The 27,634-nt window shown below is 40.4% G+C and overlaps 1 protein-coding gene across 1 annotated transcript in view; it reads left to right on the forward strand.

The window, feature by feature from the left end:
* Positions 1-27,634, forward strand: part of LOC146760349 (cytosolic carboxypeptidase 4-like) — a 243,613-nt gene that overhangs the window by 207,132 nt on the left and 8,847 nt on the right. The window lies entirely within an intron of this gene.

A 27,634-nucleotide genomic window follows, 5' to 3' on the forward strand; every position in this document is an offset into this window, starting at 1 on the left:
CCAAATGCATTGTCTCTTGTTTCTTTGGTCTTCCAGTCCCAAAAGCACGCACAGTGTTTGCTCTGAAACAGTAAAGGTTCCCCCCATGAGGTGCCTGCAGCTCCCTCGATGCTTTCATACCCAATCTGTTCAGATTAGTCAAGGTCACTTGGGAATTTCACTGCACTTGAAGATTACTTGATATGAGCTCAGTGATATTAATGTCTTGGACTACTAAACAATTCAGCTTTAAGCCTCAGAAATTATTCCATTTTATATGGCTACTACCTTGTATTTTCAAGGTAGCATGAATATTAGATATGAACACGATGTTCCGTGGGCTCAGAAAGGAATTATTTTTGTTCAGCATTCATGTCTAGTCTCCTGACTGACAACGGGAGTTCATAATCAGATGTCTGCGCTCCTTTGACAGTTCTAAGAGCCAGGAGGCTGATGTACAAAGCTAGCTTTTAGTAAAGTTAATGAGTTGATTGAATTATATTCTTATTTGCATTAGTTTGAGTGTGTATGATTATCTTTTGTTTGTTATTATGCTCATTTAAGTCCATTTGGTAATATATTATTCCCATAGCAATTGTGCCTGTGCTAGGCTCTGTGCAGACAGGCAAGGACCAGCTTGTCTCTTGTTAGGAGCTGATCCAATACTGGCACAGCGTGCTTTAGAATTGGCAAGAACAAAGAGGATACTGGGGTGCTGGCTAATGGATCTGTTGTGAAGGCTAATCCATTTTCTCATGATGTACTTTATGGAGGTGGAAGCTTTTGTAGTTACTGCTTTCCTTCACTGTTTCTTCTTAGGATGGGGGGGAGAATCTCACTGCCGTGACTTCTTCAGCCACCCAGGGAAGATTTGTGAGGTTCAGTATCATCAGTGAAGGGACTGGAGAACGCTGTAAGATGAGGGATTTCTTTATGCTTTCTTGAAATTGTCAGGATGCACCTGCAAACCCTGAACCCAGTTCACCCCATAGTTAAACACTACAATGAGATGTCACACAGATACTAACGAACTTGGATTTTGCATCTGATTCCTGGTTGTGGTAGGCATGGAGTACCGACATAAATGCTGAATGTACTGGGTAGAAGCTCATGTCATGAGTGCAAGGGCTAGTTTTGATCACTTATCTCAAGACCAACTCATCTTACCCAAGTTAATGCCTTTTGGAAGCTACAGATTCAGACTTGGAGTTGTTATTCATGGGATGGGAAAAAAGTCCACAAAATGAAATTGTAAAAACTTCACTTTTATAGATGCAATGAAGAATGTCCAATACTTTACTGCAATATCCACACTACCTGGAAAGCTGAAATTGCCTGGGAATGAAGATTATTGTCTCTCATAATATACCTTCATATATTACTGTGTAATAAATCGAGCAGTATTTCTTTCACCCTGCAAACTGGACATCCCTGGAGTTCCAAGTGACATTTCAAATTTTATACGACCATTCAGTCCCTTTTAAGTATTAAAACACATCATTTTTTGTGATATATGCACAGAAGTTCTTTCTAAAAGCATATGAATAAAAAAACTTGGAGCTTAGTTATGCAAAGGTAGAGCTGCCTTACTGCGTGTTTGCTTTTAAATGTCTCTGTTTAGTTAGCTCGGTATTTTAGCTACTACTGTTCTTTAACATCTCTGTTTCTGTGTTTCTTTTCCGCTCTTCCCTGCCCTCTGTTTCATTTGAATAACAGATTCAATTGAATAACAGCTGGCAAAGTACAGTGGTAGGAGAGCAGATATGTGACTGCCTTGGGTTGGAGAAATGGGCTGGCAATTGGAAAATGGTGTTTTAAAAAATGGGACAAAGAGGCATAACAACAAAAATAAGCTTCATCTGGAAGCCTGTATTTTCAAAATTGCTTGTTCAAAAATGCACCCACAGAGGACCAGCTGAGGTTGAATAGTTCACCTGTGTACATGGTTCATATGATTGCACATGCAATTAGGGTAATTACACGGGCAAATTTTACCCCAGTAGTTTGAGCAAATTGTCACCTTAATTTCTGAAACCAGCTGCATGTCCCAGGGAAGCAGCAAGAGAATGAAAAACAGAAAATTAAGTTGATGCTGGAATGACAAAGAGTGGGAAATCAAAACCTCTCCTGTGACCTGAAAGACAGCACTGCTGGGAGTCAGGGAAAAAAAAGTCAGCCACACTTCTAATGCTGTAAAGCGTTGGAGTCTTAAAGGGATAGAAAAATGAAGAGCTTTTTGAAGTCATCTGGCCCAGAATTTGAGCTGGAGGAAACAATATGAAACAAAAAGAAGAGGGTGAGATGGGCAGCAAAGGGGGCTTCAGTAATGATGACCTTGTGTCTGTATGCACTGTAGAACTACGAAGTTGGTATTTGAACACACCCCAGCTCGGTGATGTTGTGATCCTGTTAGGAACCTTCAGATTAGCACGGTGATACTTCATTGCATGGGAATAGTGATTATTTTGGCATTAAGTTGCTGTAGAGATCTTGCTGTGTTCAGAGCTCAGCCACTCTTCCTTGTACTGTTAGAACTGGCTTGTAAATTCCACAGGTGGATGTGTCCCTGTACGAGGTGCTTAAATATTCCATTACATTCGATAGAGCCTCTTCTGCGTTGTTTGCTTGAGGAAGTAGAGCACAGTGAGGAAGTGGTAGTGGACAATACAGTCTAGATCCTAAACCACCTTTTGGGTCGCTTTGATTTGTCTCCAAAAATGATAAGTACTTAAGGTATAGTTATTATAGTTGAAGAAGTCCTATTACTCCTACTCCTGTAAAGTTATTATGCAGTGACAACGTTCTGGGTGAGTACAGGGGTTCTTTCTATGTATATCACATGGCATCTCAGATGGTAATGTTTCTTTATCTCCCATACCTCTAATTTTTCTCCCCTACATGTTCAGAAGCTCAGCTTTTGATTAAAAAAAATCTATCCTCCATTTAAGGGGCACCTGGTCCCACTGAGCACCATCTAAAGCAAAACTTGCTTCCCAGGTCTATCTCTGGTCTGTGACGTTTCTACCAGTAGATAACAATGATAACAGTAATGTAAACTTTGAGGAACATTTTGCATATTCATTGTCTGGTAGTTTAAAGGCTTTTGTATTTTTTTTTAATGTAATTCAAAATATACATTAAAATTTTAAATTATATTAAAAAAAAAAAAAAAGATTTTAAAAAAAGTGTCTATTTTTCTGTCATCCCCCAAATGGTTATGACACATAAGAGGATGTAAAGTGCAGAGCAGCTGAACAATCATAAACTATTTTAATACCACTTAAAAATGAGAAGAAGCAGGAAAAGAGGTTTGGGTATTAATGAAGTTTATTGCACTCGTCTGTCACTTCTACAGAGCATGATTGGGGTTTTAAATCCTTGCTCCAGTGACGTGGAAAAAAACGTGGTGGTCTTTCATCCAAGTCCCTTATAGATGTTATTCTGTCACAGAAATCTCTAGTACCACATTTGAGCTCACGGTGAATTCTATGCTCCAGTGGATGTAATGTTAAGCAAAGCAGTTCTGGATTATATTTGTGGTAGCAGAGCTGTAAAGCAGAGCCTGAAAGTGAAGTCAAGAGTTATAGGAGATTATGGCTGTTACATTTTATTTGAACTTTTTTAGGTGATTCAAGGTAAGCTCCTTGGATTTAGGCTGAGATATCTGGGGAGTCAAGGCTGGAAAGACAGGCCATACTCTGTGGGTTAAACCATTTGCAAGGAATACCCAAACCTCTTTCTAGTTGACCTGTTTAGTGTCTCACTATAAACATATATTAACATTCAGTGTAGAAAGCTCACTGCTGAAGGCAGCAGAGGGGTGACTGTTCCCCACCCCCTCCAAAACATGTCAGGGAAGAAAGCTTGCTTTGGAAGACCTCCATGCCTGGGTGATGCATTGCATGTTTTTGTGTGTGTGCTAGTTTTCAAGTGAAGAGCACCAAAGAACTGCACTAACTGAATTAGCTGTAATTTGTCTCTTTCTGTGATGTGCAGGTGAGGGCACCCTTGAACTGTTCTAGTTCTCTGTCTATCTTTAGACTGATTCGAGCAGCACAGGATCTCATCAAGCATGTAGTCTGTTCAGAGGCAGTGGCTTTGAGCCTCCCAACTCATAATACTAATACAACTGGGAATCTAAATAAAAAGGAGAATGTTAAGAAAAAGTCTCTGTTTATGTAAGCAGAAATAATCAGAATCAAGTCTATCTTTCCATTATGTGGTTTCTTACAGAAACAAAAGCCCAGCTCGGGGCTGTTACTTATAATGAACTGGTTTGGCCAGTGTTCGTGCCTTTCCCTTTTTTTTGTTGCCATGTGTCAATTCTGACTGTGTGTACTGCTATGACAGCAATTTATTTCTTATATCTTTTGTCCCAAAGGGTGTCAAAGAGCCATAACAAAACTGTATGTACTTTAATGTCAGGCATTGCTTAGTGTGCTACCTTTGGGCTGCTACAGAGTAGTTCTTTATAACCTCTGAACCTGTTGCCTATGAATACAGGACGTTGCTGGATTTAAGCCATCGGGCAAAAGTCACAGCAACTGGGTGTGCAGCAGTTATTGTGAGCTACAGAGTGACTGAAAGAAATCCCTTAGATGCAATCAGACAGTGTCCGTATTCTGTTTTTGTTTTCCCCCAGCATTTTATCCATCTTTGAGAAACACCTGGCAGCTCTGAAACCACAATTGTACTTGCATGATCTCAAGTGGAATGGCTGGTCCCTAAACAGCATGTGTCTACCAAGCACTATGTCTCCACAAACTACCTGCAGGGCATGGTTTCTTGCTTAAGCCTGATGTGAGCTTAAATAAGGAGTTTGCTTTGAGGTTTGCCAAGAAGCGTTCTTTGTGTGTAAATGTGTATGCAGCCATAGAGTAATGGAGACCATTTTGACACAGGCTATCAGGATTGAAAGGCTGCAGTTTTGCTTGGAGGTTACGTATACGTTTTTATATGCAATTAGTTAAGTTGGGGTTTAGGCATTTAAATGGCCATTTGTGCTCTCACTTTTGAATATTATGCTCATCCTTTGGGAATGAGCTTGTGCAAATTAGGCATGAAAATAAGCATACGTTTTGTGTGCTGTACTGTCAGCATTTTGCTGTATTTGGTAATAAACTCGTATTGATTTATCAGGTTTTTTTTTCCCTCTCTTGATATTTCTGCTGTAATCTGAAGAATGTGAGCTGGTGGCTACAAAGCAGCAGTACAGCAGTGTTTTCCTTTTCCTAGTGACTGACTCCTTTAATTGTTCCTGTAGCATAAGCTCGTATTTCCATCTAACTCTTATTTAGGATACTCTCATGGTGAGTTGGAATTCATCCCTGCTTTGCCTTGTGGTTGAGTAGTGACCAAGACTTGCCCCTAGCTGATTTATCCTTCTTTTATCTTCTTTCCCTTCATACCCACACAAAAAAAGTCTGTCTGTGTACCGAACTGTGAAATACATGGGAATACAGAATTGATATTGTTGGTTCAGAGCTCCATCCTGGAAGCTTCAGAGAAAAAACTGCTTACAGGGGGATGAAGGCCTTTGAAGGGCTTATTAGTGACTTGGCCTATGGGCTTCCTGGGGGCTTGCTAGACTCTGCTGTATCACAACTTTAATGTCTCCACATAAAGTTATCTACTGTGAATACTTAATAAGGGGGATGAAAAGATCAGATCAGTTGATGAAAAGAACAGTTCGAGCTGATGCTAAGTTGCTGCCCCAAAACCTTGAGGATACTGAAATTTGCAATGAAATTTGGAACCTTTGAGTCAGCTGACTTATGATCCATTGTAGCATAATAATATACACTGTTGTTTAATATACCTTCCATGATTCTACTGTTAGAGTAGGCATCAAGACATGAGAGCAGCATTGTGAGTGCCACAAAGGGTAAGAATTTTGTCAGTTAATGTTCATTGAGGAAGAAATTAATCTTTGGTTCTTTCACATTAATAATCCTATTAAGGGTTGGCTTAATGAAGTTTTACTGACTAATTTTCGAGCTGTAATTTGCCTGTGATTCTTTTGAAAATTTTTTAATGAAATGGAAATTTACATAGACTGCACAACAATAACCTAATGAAGTGGCAAATCATATTTTAAAATCACTTGTGATTCCAAATGGCATCTTAATTCTTGGAATTGAAGACCATTCACACTGAGAGGTTCTGAATCATTGAAAGTAAGATGGAGCTTTTTCTAACCCAGGAAATGCTAACGAGTACAAAATGAGTCTGTGAAATGGTTCATGCAAGCTTGGACCAGTTCTGTGTGTTGCTGAAAGAAAATGAAATAGAGAAGATCTGAAAGGAAGCCCTCATCTTCTTGAATGAATGCTATGGAGAGTCTGTGCTTGGGTAGCACAAACATGATACTGTCAGTGAATGCAGCCAGTACCGAGATGGGGCTGCATTCCTACAGACTAATGGCAAAAGAGCCTGGATGGATCATGGTCTGATTGTCATCTCTTAACACTTGAGAGGGAGCGCAAAGAGTGATGAATGTATGTGAGTGTTACAGAGAGCAGAGCTGAGGCCCCAGCAGTGGCTCCAGTCTCCTCTTATGTTTTCACAAATCACCTGGGAACTGACTCAGTGAAATTTTTCATTATAGAGTGATTTCTGATTACTGTAGGTAGCCCAAAACAGGGCCTACTGGGTAATCTCTAGAGGCTTTCCTGGGTGTTTTAACTCCATTCCTTGCCCTTGAAGAGCTGAGATATGCCTCCATTAAGCAGCCGAGTTCAGGAGCTTATCTGCATTGCTTTAAGCTTTCTAGTTTCGCATCAGCCCATTAGAGAACCTCTTTCCTGGGTTGGAAAGGAGAAGGAATTCTTTAGATCTGCCAGTATTTTTCTAATACCTGATGCTCATAGGCTGCTCTTTTTACACTTTAAAATGTCACATTGGATTCCTGATGGAACTGGAGATTTTTATCTTCCTCTTTTCTGCCAGACCTGACATTTTTCTGGTTTTCTTCTACACTGAAGGCTTAATTTCTCACATGTGTGAGACAGGGTGAAAATTAAACAAACAAGCTGGCAGATAGATAGAATGGTTCTTCATGTCTGGAAAGCTGCAATGAGCTGTGACTTAGGAATTACAATGCTTCATATTCAAACTTTTCTTTTTGATGCATTGGGGTGGCACAAGAGCTGACAGTGACATATGGAGAAGGCCCTGTTAGGAGGATTGAGGCTGTTATGTGATAAATGACACAGTATGTCAAAGGACTTCTATTATCCATCATGCTGGCTTCCTCTGAACACGGTCTCATTGAAAAGAGAAGTAGCTGCACGTACAACTGGGGGATGCTGTAATAGGGTCAGTGGTATGCTCCAGAGAAAATAAGAAAGCTGGCAAGTACATGTTTGCGTGGGAATTGATGACTCTGGAGCTTTGAGTTCAGAATTTTCAAGTCAAATTTAATTCAAATATCTGAGGTATCCCCACTGTACATTTGTGTCAAGGATGAGCCCTACCTTCAAAAGAAGCTTTCTCAAAGCTCGCTCACGTATTCAGAAGGCTTCAAAAACCCACCAAGTTTTCAGTGTTGAGAAGCTAAGCTTTCTTAGGAAAAAAAAAGAAAGCTATTTATTATCAAGTTCTGGACTGATGGCATGATTCTGGCTGCTAATAAATCCCCAGAGTTCTCTTATTGCGTTTTTTTAACCTCTGTTGACTGCTTTGACTCTGAAATGCAGTGGAGTAAAAGTTGTGATCTGCGCTTTCCTATATGCAGGAGACATGTAAGTACTGTTGCCCTTATAAATACAAGGGATAAAAAGTACTGCTGACGGAACAAGACTTTGTCTCTCGTGACCTGATACAGAAATATCCTCTGTAAGGCACCTTCCACCCTTCTTGACCATACAAGTTAAGAATCAGAGCAGGCTTTCACAGCTCTGTGCCTCACACTGGTGGAGAGTCTGTCAACATTTTCCTCTCTCTCATCACCCTTAACCCAACAGTGCCTCCTTGTTTGTATAATCTATGTCAGAATGACGCACGAACTGGGGGCTGTTCAAGAGAAGCGAGGAATGTATGGCACGGCACAGGCACTCATCCTTTTCAACCTCCTTTAGACCATCTCTTTTTGCAGTACCCATAATAGCTGTTTTTTTCCCTGCTTGATTAATGGACCCTCAATAGCTATGTAGTCTATAAACCCAGACAAGACAAGTAGCCTGTCTCTTTTGATCCCTGCACCCTAATAGCCTGATTTTGACTCCGCTTAAGTGGTGTTTATGTGCCCACATGAGCGGTAGTAATTGGTGCAGAATATCAAATGTCACTATTTGACATTTCATTCGTAACAGTAGTATTTAAAGTAAAGGCTTTAACTTGATGATTCATCAGTAGCCAGTGTCAAATGATCTGGGACGGTCGGTATTTTAAAAGTGTCAATCAACAGATGGATCACTCTGGAGATAATTTAATCAGAGCCCATCAGTGAACTGGCCTTAAAAAACAATCCTTCAGGATTATTGTCACAGCCGTATTGTTTAGAAGATGAGAGCGGTGCTTCCTTGGGAGCAGGCTTGGTAGCAGAGTGGCTCCTTCCATAGCTCCTCTAACAAGCCTGTTTCCTGAGAGGATGGAGTTGCAACTTCCTCAGTTGACTCTGCCCTGTAGTTAAATACAGGACTTCAGGCTCTGTTGCTGTTGAGCTGAAAGCTCTGCTTCTTCAGAACAAAATCTGCAAAACACAAACCAGCCTAAATATATAGATAACTTCACCCCCTCCAACTCCTAGCACTGCTGTGCTCTGTTTTATTTGACAGTACAGCTTTTTCTTCACCAACTCTTCATGTGATGAGACGCTTATTTCAGCTGTTGACCCCTATCAGTGACCCCTCACTGGGAGATCAGGTGTAGAGAACCGGGCTATTATCTACCTTCCACTCCTGTGTTTCTAATCAAAGCAGCCGATTTTGCTAATGCATACAGCTGAAGTCACAGTGAGGAAGACCTGGCTGAGTACAGAGAAAAGAAGTGCTTGGAACGGTAGAGCAAGGGGTAAGAAATCCTAAGAGTAAGAAAAATCAAGCTGGGAGAAAAGATGAACAAGCAAAGCAGGGAGAAATGTTAAATTCAGTTTCATATAGAATGTACAGCCATGGCAATCAGTTCGTGGAGTGAGGCAGAGCATCACCCTCCATGCACCTGTCCATCCATGTTCCTTTAGCTTTCATACTCACTGAGGTGTCAGCAGCACGCAAGCGTTGTATTAGATTTTCAGTTTATATATTTAAGATAAAGCAGGTTAAAAAAATGAAATCCAGAGCGGATCTGAGAAGGTTTAGTCCAGGTGAAACACATACTGTGCTCTTCTGACCCAGGCATTGAATTCTTTGACATCTCAGATGCACAGAGTTCTGAGCCCCAATGCATTGGGTTCACAGAAGAGGAGATGGCAGGACTGTCACTTAGCATCTTCTGTTTCAGAACTTACGGTCCGTGCTACTACTGGCAATCACTGTTTACGGTTATTACCTGTAACCAGGTAAACCTTGTTAGAAAGGGCAGTGATGCTTGATAATGTATCAGGCATTGCTGCTGTTCCCTTCCTTGCAGTATTAGCATTGGTTCAATCATTTGAAACTCAGTTCCTTTTCACCATGATGTAGAGCTGTTACTGTTGTCACGTTTGAATGTTTTAACTGCACTTCAGTAATAGGCGAGTGATCCCAGTATCTTATAACCTGGCAGAGCAGGTTGTCAAAGGTTTACAATCAGAAATGATTGGCTGGCAGCCCAGGCTGGAAACTGACACTGCCTTTATCTGCCATGGTCTTTGATTTTCATTTTTTTTTTTCTGGTTTAAAGGTCCTGTAGTCTGTAATTGCTTTTTTTGGGCTGATAAGGTTGTATTGTTAGCCATGAATTTGAGACCAGCTGTTGTCTTCAGTAGTTGGATGTTTCACTGCCTGAGTTATAATTATAGTCCATAAATTGTGTTAGAATACTTGGTAGCAAGGAGCATACTGAAAATGAGATTCTTTTCAATATTTGTGTCACTTTGCAGAAGACAGAGAAAGAAGTATTGTCAAAGGACAAGTGTGTGCTGTTTTTCTTATCTTTCTGGGGCTTTGAGGTGAACGAGAGTTTGTCTGGCATTTTCTCTTGGATTGTACTCGGATAAGCATGTGGCACTACTTGGATTTACAGCATGAACTTTAAGCCAGAACCACCATGCTGCAGAAACTTCACAGCCATAGGAGTGCAGTGTGAATATCTTTTCCACTGAAAGACCCGATTCCTTGTTTGTAACCCTGCAGTGAAGCTGATGGAAGAAGCTCTAAGCAAAGTGCTGGCTCTCTATGTGTAAACAAAACAGCACTGAGAAATCCCCCAAGGTCCAAGCTGTTGGTTTTTCTTATGATTTATACCTTCTCAGTTATGTGAATAGAAACGTAAATATTTACCCTATCTTTGATTGTTTTCTTCACTATCTCAGCATACATTTTCTTTCCTTGAGGTGCCCCCAAAGGGAGTGAAATCCCAATTTCTTTGCAGTTCAGAGTCTCTTTTATTTTTGTCTTTTATTTCTTAGCAGAAGTCTTTCTTTCTGTTTGCACTTCAGCTTCTGCCCTTTGTGTGCTGCTTTCCTGCTCTTCCTTTTTTACTCATTTTTTGTTTTGCTAATCCACTGAGATTATTGAAGCATCACATGTCGTTACTGGTAGGTACTGTCCAGAACTCTTTCCAACCCTTTACTTTGTTCTTTGCCAAATATAGCTCGATATTGGCCTATGGTCACAGTTTTATCTCTATGGAATCCATCCATGCTGTCAACTATAGAATCTCTGTCCTAGTAGTTCTTTAATATTTGGAAAATAATTCATCTTCATTCCTATTCAATGCAATGGACTGTATCGTATTTCTTGAGTAGCTTTGTTCCCCATTGGCCTATTCTGTTACAATATTTTCCCTATTACTTATGTAGGACTGTTTTATATTAAATAATAGAGAGCGTTAAGTGGTTTTGTTATTAGTGTTCAGAAATCGTTAGTGTAGCTTATGCTCTCCTCAGACCCGAGTTTAGAAGATATAATCTGTAGTTTTCATTGCTGTGGCAGTTTCCCTTCATCAGCAAGGAAAAAACAAGTGGTGCTTGTAAATTCTCTGTCTAATAATTCAGTGATTACGATATTAGTAACATGTTGTGCAAAACAGGTGGTGGTGGGAGGAAGAACTAGAAGAGAAGAGAAACTGTCAGTCTTGAAAACGGCAGTAGATTTCTTTGTTTCTCCTCCTTGAAACTCATTTGGTTAAGTGAAGTGGGATTGGGTTTGATCGCTTGTTTGAAAAATCACGTTAAATAATCCATTTATCTGCGGGATGTGTGGAAAGGCCTCTGGATTCCATGACTTACTGTAAAGAGCTGTGGGGTTTCACTCTTGGCAACTGCATTTGATGCCACTCATCCCAAATAGGTAAAACGTACCTCAGTGGGGTAGGAAAAGATCTTGATATCATTTAAAAGCCACACTGTGGGGTTTATTTAGATAAAATTAACCAGTATATGCCTTTTTTTTTTCCCCTCTTTCTTTCTATTTTTTCTTCCAGTCGTGCGATATGAATAAAACATTTGCCTGTGTGGAGCTGATTGTAACGCAGTGTTCCTATTGCTTCCAGTAGGGATTTGAGAAGGAAGTTGCTTTTCATATACAGTCCTATCTGGTGGTTAAAAAGATAAACGTCTGGTAGGGAAGATGAATTGTTTCCATATATTTTTCGGTTATATTTCTTAATGGGGCACATTTAAGAAAGAGATGATTGTGTTTATGTAGAATGATGTGTGTCGTATCTGTGGTACATCCAGGTGTTTGAAGGTCATTGATGGATCAACCCCCTAAATGTGAGGCTTCTCTTTGAGCAATACTTTTCACAGTCCATAAGCGTTTCTTCACTGTGGCTTTGAAGTGTACTGAAGATGGTTATTGTTGTTGGAAAGAAGGCATCTTTTCTTTAAAAACGTACAATGTAATGGAAGTTGAAAGGAAGGTAGAAAAGCACAGTGAGGAATTGACAGGCAGCTCTATCTATCACATGACAGTTGTACTCTAACAGGACAAAAGTTGACATTTGCTACAGTCATATTCAATAGGCGACACTGAGTGTCAATATGGAGCTCTGGGCAGTCGTTATAATGGCTATGAGTGGTAAGGGAGAATGACATTTTTGATCTGTTTACTGAGATCATCTTATATCCAGAAACTGAAGGAATAAGAATCTCTACGACTTGGCTCTAAGTAATTTATTTTCATTTGCTCCTCTTATTAATAGAAATCACTTCTTTTAACATGCACCATAATGCATTGAATGACAACAGTGATATCTTTGGCAGATTCTGAGCCTACAAATGTACTGGAAATGCGTGTTCTGCTGGAAAATCAGACAAAATAGGAAGATACTGAGTTGGTGAACTTTCTTGTTTGCGTTGTTACAGGAAATCATTAAGGAAAACCAACTGATGGCCTTTTGAGTCGCATTCTGTGAAGCATCTCTAGTGCCATCAGCATGATGGGGAAATTGGTCAATAAAGGGGCAGTGGCTTATGGTTGCATTCTGCTTCCCCTGCATTCTGCTGTAGATCTACCATTGCTCTGCTGTAGTAAGTGAAATTAGTTTGCAGGCTGGTAGCGTTACTGGTAGTGTAACCCAATTGTGGTGTGTAAATTCCCCCATTTCCTTTTTTATCTTCCTTAAGAAACTGTAAACTTTATTTGTCAACCAGTCAGAATCTCTCAGTGAAACATCTGGCTGAAACAACTGCTAGCAGATAAAACAAAAACTTCATCACTGCTAAAAACAAGTAGCAAATGTTGTGTATGTGAGGATAGTGATGATAAGGGACCATTTCCTTTGGGAACAACAGAAATGAGGGATGTACCGATGCTTTCTTGCCATTCCAACTTTTGCTAGGACCTGATGTGTACACAAGTGTGCTCTGTTAGAGGATATTAGAGGATATATATTTGCTGTTCAGGAAACCTTCTCTGATAATCTGGCTTAGCCCAAGCCTGGGGTGAGTTTCCCTGCTCCATTTTTTGTTTGTGCTGATGCTTTTTTGACTCAGGGTAAATGGCAGATGAACTGACCCTTCCACTCTATGGCACTATGGTTTTGGTTGTGCATGAGTCATCTACTGGTATTCAGTACTTGGTGGGATGTGACCAGAGTCCTTCCTTACAGTGCTAGCTGATTTTTAGCCCAGGTTAAGTATCCATTAAAATGTAGCCCATGATCTCATGCATAAATGCAAGGCACATCTTCTCCAAATGTAGTGTGGATATTTTCTGTGTGGACATTCTGAGTGTAGTTTGAAACATAGATAAGTGATCAGGTTAATGGAGCAGCAAAGGGATATTTGCAGTTGCAAGCAGAGAGCTAGATAATAATAATAAATCAGTAAGAAACTAAAATTCAAACATCTCTCTTCTTTGATTGCCATTAAGGGATTGTGGCCATTCAATCAGTGGATATACTTTGCATTTGATGAAATCCTGGGATGTGCGTGTAAATAATACTTTGAAAACGTAGTTGACTAAACTACAACTTAAAAGACACATGATTTGACTGTACTGATTTCTATTATTCCTTTGTTCAAATGGCATCTCCCATATTACTGCTGCAGCAAAGCTCTCTCTTCAGAGAGCTTGTCAGTGGTATCATTGCTTCGAGTGCCTCAAGGGTTCTTCTCCTTGCTCTTCCCTTTGCCAACTTTCAGTCACATCTATGACCTCAGCAGGAATGTTATTTGAAGCAATGGCAGTGCTTCAGTTCTTCTAACAACCCTCTGCTAAATCATTTCCCTGAACTCAAAATGGCAATGCATCTGAACCACCGATGGACTTAGTGAAGGGAAAGTATGGGAGAGTTGGGAAGGGCTCAGCCAGATGCCACAGTGAAGCAAAGCTATTGAATATGTGATCATGCAAAAGTATCTTAGCTTCTTCCACCTTTGCCAGCATCTTCAGATGGAATTATCTTAGACGTAAGCTAGATGAAGGAGGTGCATGCACCCTAAAGGGTATATTCAGAAGTATTTCTCATCAAGTATGACATAATATTGAGGAAGAAGACATAAGTCTGTACTTTTGCATGTAACTGTCAGGCTGTTAATTTGTCCCTAGTATCTGTGAACCATCCAACACAGCTACTCTTTTAGACAGCAATCAGTACTCAATGCCACATAGACAGGAAAACCCTAACAGATAAACAAGAGAAAAAGGCACCTGCTTGTTCTGTAATCATTGGAAACTTGCTCAAAGTTGGAGTCATGAGGATTTCCTCTGAGATGTGTCTACTCTGAAATTCAGCTATTATCTTTCTGTTTGAAACCATTATGCTTAGGAGGTCACCTCATCACCTCTTCCAGTGGCGTAAAACCACGTTCTTGTGATATCTTCCAAGCAAGTCCTATTCACCTGACTGAGCTGGGAAGCGCTAGAATGAAATAATGCTCAGCAATTTTGAACCATTCCAACACCCACAAAATTTGTGTTTTCCTAACGTTTGCACACAATTGCAGTTACTGCCTTTTTTGCGAGGCAGCAGCTGGGGGCTGAGAGCAGGCAGCTGCAGCCTGCCACAGCCACCGCTGGAGTGCCTGCACATATAAAAATGATGGAACATCCAGCCCCGCAGTTCCTTAATTGCAGCTGGGATTTTGCAGCTGTGGAGTCATACCATGAGAAATACATTCAGTGCTGCCATTCAATGAGCATAATTTTGGGGCCAACAGATTTGCTGTGTGAGAAACGAGCTCTATAAGGCCTAGTTCTTCCTCTTTCTTTTTACCTTGTTGCTATCTCTGTTAGCTTTCTGTTCCTGGTATTTTGCAGCACTCAGGGCTAGAGATAAGCGTCTATCACGCTATCCACCACTAAGGAACTGCTGCTCAGACTGTGAGGAGGTTAAAAAAGTGTTACACCTTAAGAAGAATTAAAGATATTTAGCATTTCACAGCACTATATAGCACTATTAATTATATATATTTGGAATTAAGTTGTTCAAGAAAGGTGGAAGGCTGAAGTTTTTTTCTAGGTCTTCTGCTTCAGGCAATCAATGACTTTGCTTACAAATACACTATAAAGATAAGAAGCTGAGAAAGCACTAATTTACCTAAATTCAAACAGTAACAGCTGAACTACGTTGTTTATATATATAGGAGAAAGATAACTTAGATCTTAAGGTCTTTCCTTTGTTGGTGTTTATTCCTCAGTGTTTTTACAGCCACGGTCAAAATAATTTGCAACATTTATTCCAGTTGATCAGAATGGCCTACTTGAATTTGCACATTGATTTTTGTAGAGGATATTTCTATGAGCTTATCGGTATTGATTAAATGTTATGCAGCTGAGTCTTTAATCTCTCCTGGGTCTGAGAGGGGCGGGATAGCTCAAAGTACAAGGAGTCCTGGAGAAATTCAGAAAAGAAAAACACTATCAGATAACATCAGAAATATTCCAGAGCCTCGTTAGCCTTCCTGCCTCTATTTATGATTCTAAGCACATGGCGTGTTTCTGTTTCAAATCCATCTTCAAACAGAGAATTTTATTCCCCTGTACTTCCCTTCCATGTCATTCTGTGGATAGAAATGCTATGGATGCCCTCCACTGAAAAATATGGTTGGAAGTTGCGTCTAAGGTTGTTTCTTTGCAGTGATGAAATATTGGTCTTTAGAAGGCAGTTTTGAAGCTCTTTTGGTTTAAAGTTGGTGCTTAGCACAATTTCTCCTTCGTGGCATAAGTAGTATTGCCCTGTATGATGCACTTAGCAATAAATCAGTACTGTTATTCACCTGTTAGGTCTGGAAGGTCCATCAAGAATTAAAACATAGAATCATGGGCAAACCCTGCTTTACCCATGAGGTGATGAAAACTGTTTCTCGTATTAGAGAGAAGAAAACTGTAGTGCTCGGTCGTTAACTTAAGTAAAGGTAGACAGTATGGTCCTACTCCTTGTTTAGTGACTGAGCATGTAGAGCAGCCAGCAGACACATGTTGTTTAGTGGCACTGTATCAGCTTTTAAACATGGACCTTTGAAGTAGAAGAGCTATAATGATCCAGTGGTCCTATTAGTGTTCTTATCTTGTACCCTTTTCTCCATGTCTAAATGAGAGAGCTTACTGTGCTGCCCTTTGCTATGTCGTGAGTTATTTCAGCTTTTGATCAGAACCTGAGGTTTTGACTCACTGACGCAGGACAGTGCTTCTAATCTGAAAGTTTTTTAAGTGCTTTATTACCAGAATTGGATGCCGATCATTGATTTTCTTCATAAGTGTCTTCAAACCCATTGATGCCCAAATATCCTTAATTCATTACCCTTCAAGAGATTTTTCCTCTACTTCAATACATTAAAAACAAGGGAAGGGAAGGAAGAGCTATGCAGAAACTCACCAAAATACTTGGAAAAGTTCTGTGTCCTCCATTCTAGAATATTGCTGATATATTCTGATACGTAAAGCTTCCTGATTCAATTGAAGAACAGAGATAAAAACGAATAGTAAGGACCATAAATTAGTTGCCCTGATCCAATATGTTTTAGGAAGCTAGTTAAGAATTTCCTGACTTTGGAAGATGCTGAGTGCTTGCAATTCTATTGAACTTCAATAGGCAGTGATGAGTAGCTCCATATTTTGAAAAATCAGGTCATTTATTTCAGAATTCAAGTAACTTCACTTTACAAATCTGTTTCAAGAGGGATTTTTTTTTTGATCGTACGAGCCCCCAATTAAAATTTGCCAATTGCTATAGAAAAAAAAAAACAGCTTAGATTTCTGCTCACATAAGTATATAAGAACCGCTTACATTTGTTCCTATCTACTGTCCTAGTTTTTCTTTGACTTTTGTTTTTTTCCACTAGAATCTTCCAGCAAAACTGCTGCACTTAATGTGTTTGCCCTGGTTTCTAAGGCAGATCTCCCCTCAAATTCAAATCCTTTTTCTTAGGAGTCTTCATTTTTCTCTATGCGCCCTCACTTTTCTGTGCCAGCTTTACTTACCACTTGCGTGGCATCTCTTAAACACTTGGCCCAATCTCACCATTATGTGAGTTTCCCTGGAGAATTGGGTCTGTTTTGTTTTGTTTTATAGCGATTTTATCAGTTACTGCATTTTATATGGATATTTTAATTTTTTTTTTTTTTTTCCTGAATGTTTTGCAGACATTTACAAGCCCATCAGGTTTCTCCAGTGAATACTTTATTTTAATAAGTGGGTATTGAATGCTTCGTTTAACTTTACTATTGTGCAGTGCCCAGAGACACTGTGCTTGGATGAGCAGTTACGTAAGTGCAATTTGTTTTAGTGCATCTTTTCGTATCAGAATTAGCATTCAGTTGAGCTTTGAAGTCATGTAGTGCATAAGCATAGGGGGAAAGTAAATAAAACAACTTAGTGCATCTGCAGATATAACCCCAAACTGATTTACTTATCTGTGCCTGCTCACTCTGCTCAGTGACAGATCAGTCCCTCAGATGCTTTTCTAGTGATGGTAGAGCAGCGGTTGCCTGATCTCTGAGGATGCATGGAATGCGTGTCTAGTTCAATAGAAGACATGCATTTCCCTTCAGAGTCAGGTGGAATGCATAACTTGAAAATAAGTCTTTTGTTGTTTTTTCAGTGTTTTGCTCTGGCTTTTTTTCCTATTTTGACATGGAAACTGTATTGCAAACAGACCTGATCTGTAACTATTGCTTATCTCTACAGAAAGGAACACTTATTGCAAAGAAATCAAATTGTTTCATAGGAATTCGTGACTGTTCAGTGGACTAGGCAGGCAGAGCTGGAAATTCTGTGTTCAGAAAGGGGAAAAGCTTGCATTCATGTATATGATTGCTGAGTAACCTGTGAGGAATTATTACTTCATTGCGGGGAGATTGTATTTTGCAGCGACTCGGCACGGACTCAGATGTGAACGATCCAAATCGTTTATTACAAGTTCTCACATCCCTTATATACCTTCACAAGTTGTTATTTTCTAACTTTCCCATCCGCCCTTACAACTTTCCCAAACATCTTACATGTCAACAAAGCATTCTACAAAACACTTTTCAACTGTCCATGCAGGCACATAACCAATCAGAGCTGTGAGACTCTTCTTCTCCTTGCAGAGGTGTCCTTGGTTCCCATGCTGTTTATCTTGCTCCACAGCTGCTGCTCTGAACAGCTTTTCTTGTATTCCCACAATTCCCCCTTTTTTGTTTATTGACAAGCTACTACCATACTATAAAATAATAACGCTATTTATATTAATAACATAATCATTATAACTCAATCAAGGCCTTGATTGACAATACTCTAAAAGTGAAAAAAGAGACAAGTCAAATACAACATAACAACATTGCTGTTAAACCCACTAAAAAGAACAAACATATTTGTACTGCAACCTAAGTTTCTGCAACCTGAAAATAAATCCATGAGGGTCCCATTGTGTTAATCCGTAACTGATCAGGAAAAGGCTTCAATTTTTATATACTCTGATATATTGATTTTTAATGACCACTAAAATTTGTGCAGTAAATGCTTTTAAGATGTTCATAACCATGCTCTACCAACTGAGTTATCTGGGCTAATAATTGAATAATGATCGCACAATTTAATGGAATAGCATGTCAAATAGAACCAATTTTAGAGGACAAATGTACTAGAGTATCACTAAGGGCATTATTACTTATTGACCCTTGAGAAACAGTAAGCCATGTTGGTGGTGGATGTGACAGGTAGTGCCAGCAGGGCGTCCCCTGCTTCAAGGTGCACCTGTCCTCTCTCACCCATCACAGATTCTCTCCTGCATTCAGGGTCTGAAGGATTTCTTCCAGTTGTACACCACATCCGCATGGCCAGTGCGTGATATAGAGCCCAAGTGGAACACCTGCTTGGAAAACAGAATAAACCATCAAATTTAGTTCTATTAGCGTGCACTTTTGTCTAAAATGATGCATGGTTATATTTTCAGATCCCAATTAATTGGATGTAAAAGAGGTATCCGTTCTATGGTACAGGGTCATCTCTTTGTCTAGAATTCCTTTCCAGGTTTTGTCTTTGCAAATTAAGAAAAGCTAATTAATAGGCTAATAACATCATAACCAAACAGTACTAAAACATTAAAAGAGCTATTCCTGTAGATTCTAGCATTGATTAGATCAAATCCTGTTTAATACACATCTGATCTATTACTAAAATAGAAGAAGCACACAACATCCTAGCTAATGCCTTAAACTCTAAATCTTGAGACTGCATTCACCTGTATGTGCTGTGGAAAATACGTAAGAAGAATGAGTATCTATTGTTACACGTGCATATTTTAGACGGCCAAATTCAGGAACGTGAGTGACATTTGTCTGACACAGTTGAAGAGGTGCTGTGCCACATGGATGTGTCCCAATTTGAGGCAAAGAGGTATCAGTCAAATTATGTAGCCGGTATTCAATCATAAACACAGTGTATTGCATAGCAGAGAGGATCATTCCTAACACAGTTTTCCAATCGTGAGGGGTCATAGCGTAACTGTCACTGTTTGCAACCAAAAGATTGTATGTAAAGGCTGACTGAACTCCGTATGTTCTCACTGACTCCCTTAGCTCCTTCACTGCCTCATAAGGCAGAGATTCCAAACGGGGGACCTGATTAGGAAAGGTCTACAACGTGTCAGCATTACTTCTTAATATTGTTTCTTTTTTGCATTGCTCTAAGACATCACAGTACGCTGTAGGGAAATTTGTCATTCCTGCTTCCTTCAAAGTATCATCAGGAGGAAATGCGTCCGATTCTCTTTCTGGATCTTCTGGACCGGGGTCACAACGATCCCCTGGTTTCGATCCGTCCGTGTCTTTATCCACGTTACACGCCGGCTGCACAGAGGCAGCAGCGCATGACGTGGGGGGGGAGGAGGGCAGAAGCGGCGCGACGAGCGTCGTAGGCGGAGCGAAGGGCGAGGGCGCCGTAGAGGGCGGCAACGCGGCGAACGTCGGGGGAGGAGCGAACGGCGGGAGCGCGATGGGGGGCGGCCGCGGCCCCTCGTCTCCCCGAATCGGGGAGGGGTCGGAGCCGCCAGTCGGATCCGGGCACGGGCCGCTTCCCGCAGCGAGAGGCAGCGGCGGGGTTGGGACGGAGGGCGGCAGGGAATGGTCGGAATAAATTCTTTCCCGTCGTGATTGCTTAATCCCTTCCATTATCCGGCTCCAAACGGGCAACAGCTTAGCAGCCTTTCTGTCTTTAGCGAGAGAAGCCTCGTAGAGTTTTGAGCCGATTTTGTCCCAAAGTTCTCCATCGAGAGAGAACTCAGTTTTTGGAAATTCAGGGACATTTTTGCTTATCCATTTAAGAAGAGTAGCTAATGCTTTAGTAGACACAGTCTTATCCTGATACGGTAACACTGACCGCAATACTTCGAGATTTACTTTCTGCTCCTTCGTTAGTGAGCTCCCCATAGTTCCCGACTGCTCACCTTCTGTCCTGCAGAACGGTGCGGGTGCACGCGAAACAGTCTCTCCGAAGTTCAGTCGGGCGACGCTGCCGGACCGGGCTCGCTCAGCCGCGGGTTGATTTGCTCCACGTGGTGGGCACCATTTGCAGCGACTCGGCACGGACTCAGATGTGAACGATCCAAATCGTTTATTACAAGTTCTCACATCCCTTATATACCTTCACAAGTTGTTATTTTCTAACTTTCCCATCCGCCCTTACAACTTTCCCAAACATCTTACATGTCAACAAAGCATTCTACAAAACACTTTTCAACTGTCCATGCAGGCACATAACCAATCAGAGCTGTGAGACTCTTCTTCTCCTTGCAGAGGTGTCCTTGGTTCCCATGCTGTTTATCTTGCTCCACAGCTGCTGCTCTGAACAGCTTTTCTTGTATTCCCACAGTATTTGTCATGCAAGTAGCCTGTGAAGTTAGTAGGCATCGTCACACAACAGTGTATATATCCTGTTATAGCGGGCATTTCCAGTGGAGCTGTAGGCATCAGTAGCAATATGATCACAATCATATTGGTTTTAAGGCGTGACTGTAAAAAGAAAGGGAGAAAAGTAGGAAGAAAGAAGGGAAAGCTCCTCCAATGTGAGTGATTAGCAAAGTCTAGTGTTACTTTCTTTAACTGTGCCTGCCATGGAGAGGGTGGTTGACAAACTGTGTTCTTGGGTTTGTGTTATTTCATAAGCTACCGCTCAGCATATTTCTGGTAATGGTGCTTTGTCAGTACTCTAATTTACTGACGGAGGAAGTATAGTATGTCTTCATATATGTCAACCTGCAGTCAGTTCCAGCATAAATCACATCACAGTCTCATGTACTGAGATCTCTGCTCGTGCTGCTGTCAGTTTGCTGAAACAAGTCTGATACACAGATCTTTGCAGGCCCCAAACTGAAAAGGGACTCTAGGTTTCCAAAATTGGTTTGTCTTCTGAGGTAGGCGCACAATGTCCTGATCAATGACTAGCAGGAAGCGGGATGTTACAAGCTGGACAAAACCTTTTAGATGATGCTGAACATGATTAGACCAGGATGATGTTAGTGATGGTCCAGAAGGGAACTGTATCATAATATCTTGGACCACAGTCCTTGTGCAGTGTTTGTTTCATTACTCTCATTACTAAAACAAAAGTGCAACGGTTCTTCAGCACTCACTGACAATGTTTTTGGATTACTCCAATTATTCTATAACTTATTAGCAGAATATTTCTGATTCGTAGCATCTGTTCTGAGGTCTTTTCCTCCCATTCTAATTAACATCTTCAGTTCGCTTCACTTCATCTAATTAACATCTTAGGAAAATTGAACAGATCTGAAGGTATCTCTGCACATTCTATTTATTTTTTATTCTTGGCCTCTATGCAAGGCTCTGCTTGTAGTTCTTATTATTGATCTATGATGCCACACTTTGCTCTTATGTGTCACTTAGTTGGGTTTAAATTTTAGAACAGTCATCTGGAAAATGTATTTCTTAGTGTTCATTTGTATATGGAGATTGCACTGATATAACTACCCGATATTTAAATCAACTCAATTAATGCAATCCATATGTGAGCAATTAGCTTAAGTCAGTTAAGAACCTTTCTTCAGGTATATGAATGTAAACCATATTTAAATTAAGAAAGTGAACAATGCAAGACTTAGAAGCAGGCTGAAGGACATTACTTCAAAAGTAAAATGTTAGTTATTCAGTCCTTTGTCTTGAAACCTCTGGTTCTGGTCTTAATTTTTCACTGATTTGCTACCTTGTTGCATGAGTGTCTTCACTTTTCAATATTTGTGCCTGCAAAATTAGGATCTGCTGAAAGAGTTTGTAGGAGGATGAGGCTGTCTTAAAGAACTGTTTTCTCCCCATGGTAAACTTAAGCTTTTCAATGAGTAATAGTCAAAATTGGAGCCAAATCTTCCCATTTAAAAACATCATTTCCATTTGGAAATGTCATTGCAGTGCCATTTGGGAGTTGCTTGGCTGTCCCGTTGTCCTGGCTTCACCTGCCTCCCCTGCTGCATCTTAATTTGTGCATCTTACTGAATTAGTGTTGTCAGCGCTTTAAGTTGTGTTGTAGGACACGTGGCCCAGACAAAGAGGCGCTTTGGCAGAGAAGAATGAGTACCTTAGAATCCTTAAGTGCACATATTCTGCCATATGCTGAGGGCATCTCTTAAACAGTTTAACATTCTGAACTGGCCAATTTGAAGTTTTGATGGAAAACTCCAAGTTTTGAAGAGAATGAGCTGAGGAAAAGCTATGATTTCCAGCAGGAAGCAGGTACTTGTTAAAAGAAAAATCTTGAGTTGAAAATTACTTTTTCCAGTCAGAACTAGTGACTAAAAATTCTGTTTTGGGCTTTCTTACCAGTGAGAAAGTATTTGAAGTTGTTGCAAAAAGGGTCTAAAGATGACTCAATCTCATGGTAGGTGTCAAGAAACTTTCAGTTTTTAGGTGCTTCCTGAATCCTTATTTACTCCTCCACAAAACAGTACAGATCATCATAACTTGCATTTTCCTCATAAATGACAGTGCAAAGTGTCACCAACTGCAGGTGAATTTGTTCTCATATTTGATAGTTACTGTTGTTGCAGCTAAAATAGTAGAAATCTGATGAGCGTCCTTTCATGTGGAACTGAGGAGGTAGTTTAGCTGTGATAAGGCTGTTAACTCACCTTTTCAGTAGGTCATGTGAACTTCTTGTCTCATTTGATTATGACATTGACAGTGTTAGCTGGGAATGATGCAGATCTCATTCTGTGTCTAACTGGTTTGTGACAAAGTGCGGCTTAATGAAATGTGTCCGCTGAGAGAAAAGGAACTCTCCTATCAGAACAAGGACAGAGACACAGTTACACGGACCAAAAGGAGAAAGCACAGACTAAATCATTTATCTTGGGAAGGAAGAATTGTCCACTGTAAAAAAAAATCAGTCAGATGTAGAAGGTGAAACTCTGAAGGCTCGTTATGCTAATTAGCATCAATGCTCTGATGTGTGTAGGCAAGAAGAAGCTGATGGAGTGGTGCTTTAGAACACCATTTGCTCAAGAGGAAGTACAACGCATCATGGATTCATTAATCTGTGCTGAAATGGAAAAGTCTTTGAGCAGCAGTGGTCTAAAGTGGTCAGGATCTTTCCAGTGGCCTTGTTCAGTTGGTTGGCAGCCAGATAGTACGAGTGTCATCTAAGAGATAAGCTATGATCAGTAGTGAATTGTTAGCTGCAGTAATGTGGATGGAAACTGCTTTGGTCATTGGTGCCTGTATATATGCCTTGCAGATATTCACCTATATTTCACTGTGAACAAATGAAAATCTGGTAACTTCAATCCCTGAACAAAGAAAGAACATTGCCCCCTTTGTTTCTTGAAGTAAATGGGGAAGGGATCACATTTCTTCAGTGAAACCCCGTGGCTTGCCAAGATGCCCAAGTGAGGTATCCCAGAGGGAACTTTAAGCAGCTCACTTAAATGATGGGAAAGAAGTTTCACTATGAAATTAATGATGCAGCCCAGAGCACAGTAGGAAAACACCTTGCCCTCTTTTTCCCCATCTTTGATTCCAGCTGTAGAGTCCTGTAGTGCTTATCTGTATATTTATCTGCTATAAAATGAAATGGATTATATGAAGAGCTCTACGAAGCAGTACTCAGTACTTCAACATTTCTCTAATGCAATTAAGGCAGATATTTCAGAAAATGGAAGACTGTTAGTTGCCATAAGCTGGTGTTTCATTGGATTGCACACAGTTTAAAGCCTCCAATATTGCTGTTGTTGTGGGGGCTTCCTGTTTCTAGAATGACCATAGACATCGCAGGGCAATGCTGTAATGCAACGACTAGATGGCATTGGATGAGCATCTCCATGGAATAAATGTATGGTGAATGTAGTCAGTTCCAGCGCATGGACTTCAGGCTGTAAAAAAATAATTCTATTTCTGTCACATCTTCCTTTTAATTATGAGGGAGGGCTTTACTGGTTCTGCTGCTTTCCAACATCACTGCCTTGTTCTCTGAAAAGGTTAACAATCAAGAAAATTCACGATTCCACCTGCCCTCTCCACATGTACTCACATCTCAGGTTGATCTGAGCTTTCTTAATTGCAAGACCAAAACACCTTAATGCAAATATTCCTCTTGCTTCCATCCTGGGTAAGCAGTAGTTATTTATAAGTCCAGCATGCTGTGTCTGTCTGAGGCTGCCACATGCTGTTCAACGGCATCCTGATGTTTACTTGTGCCTACTTTCCTTTATAGATATTCTTATCCTGTGCTGGTACTGCTGTCTGCTTTTAAGATGCACAGTGAATGGTGATGTTGCTCTCTACATATCAAACACAATGCATCCCTTTAGATTTCATAGTTCACTGTGCCCCAGGTGCTGTTATTATCAGTCCTGACATCATTCATTTGATATGATGGGCCCTGTCTTTCCATTTATCTGTAATGGACAGGAGATTTTGAATCATTTTATCTTCCAAGCACAGCAACATCTTTTCTTTAAAAAGTGACTTTCCTCTCTTTCCACTTCTCGCTTTCTTCCTGGTCTAATATCTTGTGCATTACATTTATCCCCCCCATGTCTTTATTTCATATTTCCTTTTCCCTTTTGTTTTAGTGTTTTTTTTTGTTTGTTTTGGTTTGTTTTGTTTTTTGGTGTTTGTTTTCTTTTTTCCCCTCTCCTCCCCATGTGTTCCCTTCTCTCTTTTTCCCCTCTCATTTTTCTTTCCATGCAGGGCATCGAACCAGTCTTACAGCAGCCAACTGAAGGGTTCTGTTGACAATATCAGCCTTGGGTTAGGACTAGTTCATGTCTCCCAGTCCAAAGACATTTCAGAATTCAGTACAGTTGGAAGCTGAGGCGCTCAGGGATCTTTTGGTTTGCTCTTAAACCAAGCAGACCTAAGGGTGAGAGAAAAAAAGAGGATGAATCTTCATTAAAACTTGATGTCAGACTTCGAGGTACAAGATTAAAAGCAAGGTCTTAAAATTGCAAACAGACTTAAAATATCATTCTGTTTTTAACTGAATAGGTCCGTGCTTTAGCAACTTAACCTCTTTCTCACTAACTCTCTGTGAGGTGTCCCTGCCTTCAGAGCAAGGTCTAATGCTTCTCTTAGAAGTGCATTTACTGCCTGTGTATTCAGAAGAGAAAACTCAACCTCATCTTTATGACTGTGGTGTATCAATTTGAGATGTTAAGGATCTGGCTTTTTTAGAGTAGTTCTCCCATTTGCAGTTCAGAATGACTACCTGCCTTTATACATCTTTAGAGGTGCGGCTTGCAGAGGTGCAGGAGTATTACTGATGATGTGTACTGATATTTGAAACCAACAGTCATCAACAAATTCACCTGTGGTTGAGTTTTCTTTGCTAACAGCTGTCCCACATGCTGACCCCCGTCAAAGAACTGTTTAAAGGTAGAAAAGGAGGTAGAGCTATAACAGAAGTTCAATCCAAAGCATCAGACTTGTGAGCAAGAGAAATACAATTTAATTACGGGTAATCTGTTTAGAGGTAGAGGTGGGGTTTCCTTTACTCTATTGGAATTCCTTGTGGCAAACATTTTCATCACTTGGTTTGAGCTGCTGGGAGTCCCATCCAGGCTGTCACGTAGTCTCACTAATGCTGCAAAGGAGAGAAGACATAAAGCACTTAAAGCAAATACAGTAGCTTGGAACTACGTTGTGAGAAATGCCTTTGGTTTGAGAAGTGAATTTCATTAAATCTTGCCAAATGTAGAAAGCCAGTCTCAGCTTTCCAGTCTCTTTATTTGCTATCAGCACTTGAGATCAGCTTAATATTTTACCTTCACCCTTGGATGCAGAGCATAACGGACAAAACCATTATCTGCGAATGTCATCGCTATTAGGAGAGGAAGAGAAGGAGGAAAGGAGCAAGGGAACAGAGCTGGTGGGGATCTCCAAAAATAAACAGCCTATAACAGTATGGTCAGAGGGAGTGAGCGAGGTTGGAAAAATCAGTGTCTCATAATTTAATTAAAGTTCTGCATCTCCTTCAGAGCTATGGCTACAGGCTGCCAGGCAGAGGGCTAATATCTAAAGGTCATTCGAATGAGCGAAGATACTAATCACTGGAGGACAAAACTGAACTCTGCCTCCCAGTTCTTGCCTTCTTGGTGAGATTTTACCTTCCTTCCATTATAAATTAGCCTGTGAATGTCATGGGGCAATTGAACTGTCATAGAGTCTCCTCTAGGAAGAACCTCCTTTTGTATCAGAATGATGGAATTGGTAAATTGCAACATGGGCAGAGTAAAGACTGAAGAGTGAGGGTACTGTGACCTATGAACATGTCAGCATGCTGTGTACAAGATGTGCTTGTGAACCAGCCCTACATTCCAGACCACAGTCCATAGCAGAATCTAATGCTGCAATGAGAAACACTGCAATGCAACAGGATCGATTAGTTTTTCTTGCCTCCTTTTCTAAGAGAACATCTAATTTCTTCTTGTGTTCAGAAAGAAGAATAATTTATATATATATTTACAAACTGGCTTTTTGTTTAGTGACTTTTAGAATGGAGTTACGCCTGCTGGAAGGAAACTGTGTATGCACACAAGTTCTTGGCAGAAATACACTTGTAAATCTCAGCTGAGCATCTGTTCTCTTGCAGGTCAGGAAAGGTGAGCCTGCAGGTAACTTTGCCTGAAGGGCTATTAAGAAACATAACAGAAACGGTCATGTTTTTACATAGAATATTTGGTAGAAGCATTCAGTGACTTCTCATGCTTTTGTTACTGGCAATATTTTTCAGCTTTCAGAATGAGCAATGTAGCAGCTGTGGGTTATGAGGAAAAAAGGGAATTCAGGTAACACTGAAACTAGAGTAAAGTCAGAATGAGTCTTGTGATGTTGCCAGAAACCCCAAGATGGCATCAGAGACCTTGTTTTTCTCCATTAGAAACGTATGACATTTTTAGTGGATTTTATTGTTTCTTTGTTTTCCTTTCTTAACCAGTTCTCCATTGTATCTAGTATTTTTTGAAGTATTCCAGCCTTAAGACCTTTTTTCTGCAAGCATTATTTGCAAGGCTCACTGATAACGCTGGATGCAATGCACCCCAGTTGCAATGCGAGATTCTATCTTCAGACCGCCAGATTGTGTCCCCAGGAATACATCTGTACTTATTCTGTGACTAGGAGGCTGGAACAGCAAAGCT

This window comes from Coturnix japonica, chromosome 6, assembly GCF_054131305.1.
Source record: "Coturnix japonica strain WE chromosome 6, WE-NBRP24, whole genome shotgun sequence".
NCBI classification, from domain to species: Eukaryota; Metazoa; Chordata; class Aves; order Galliformes; family Phasianidae; genus Coturnix; species Coturnix japonica.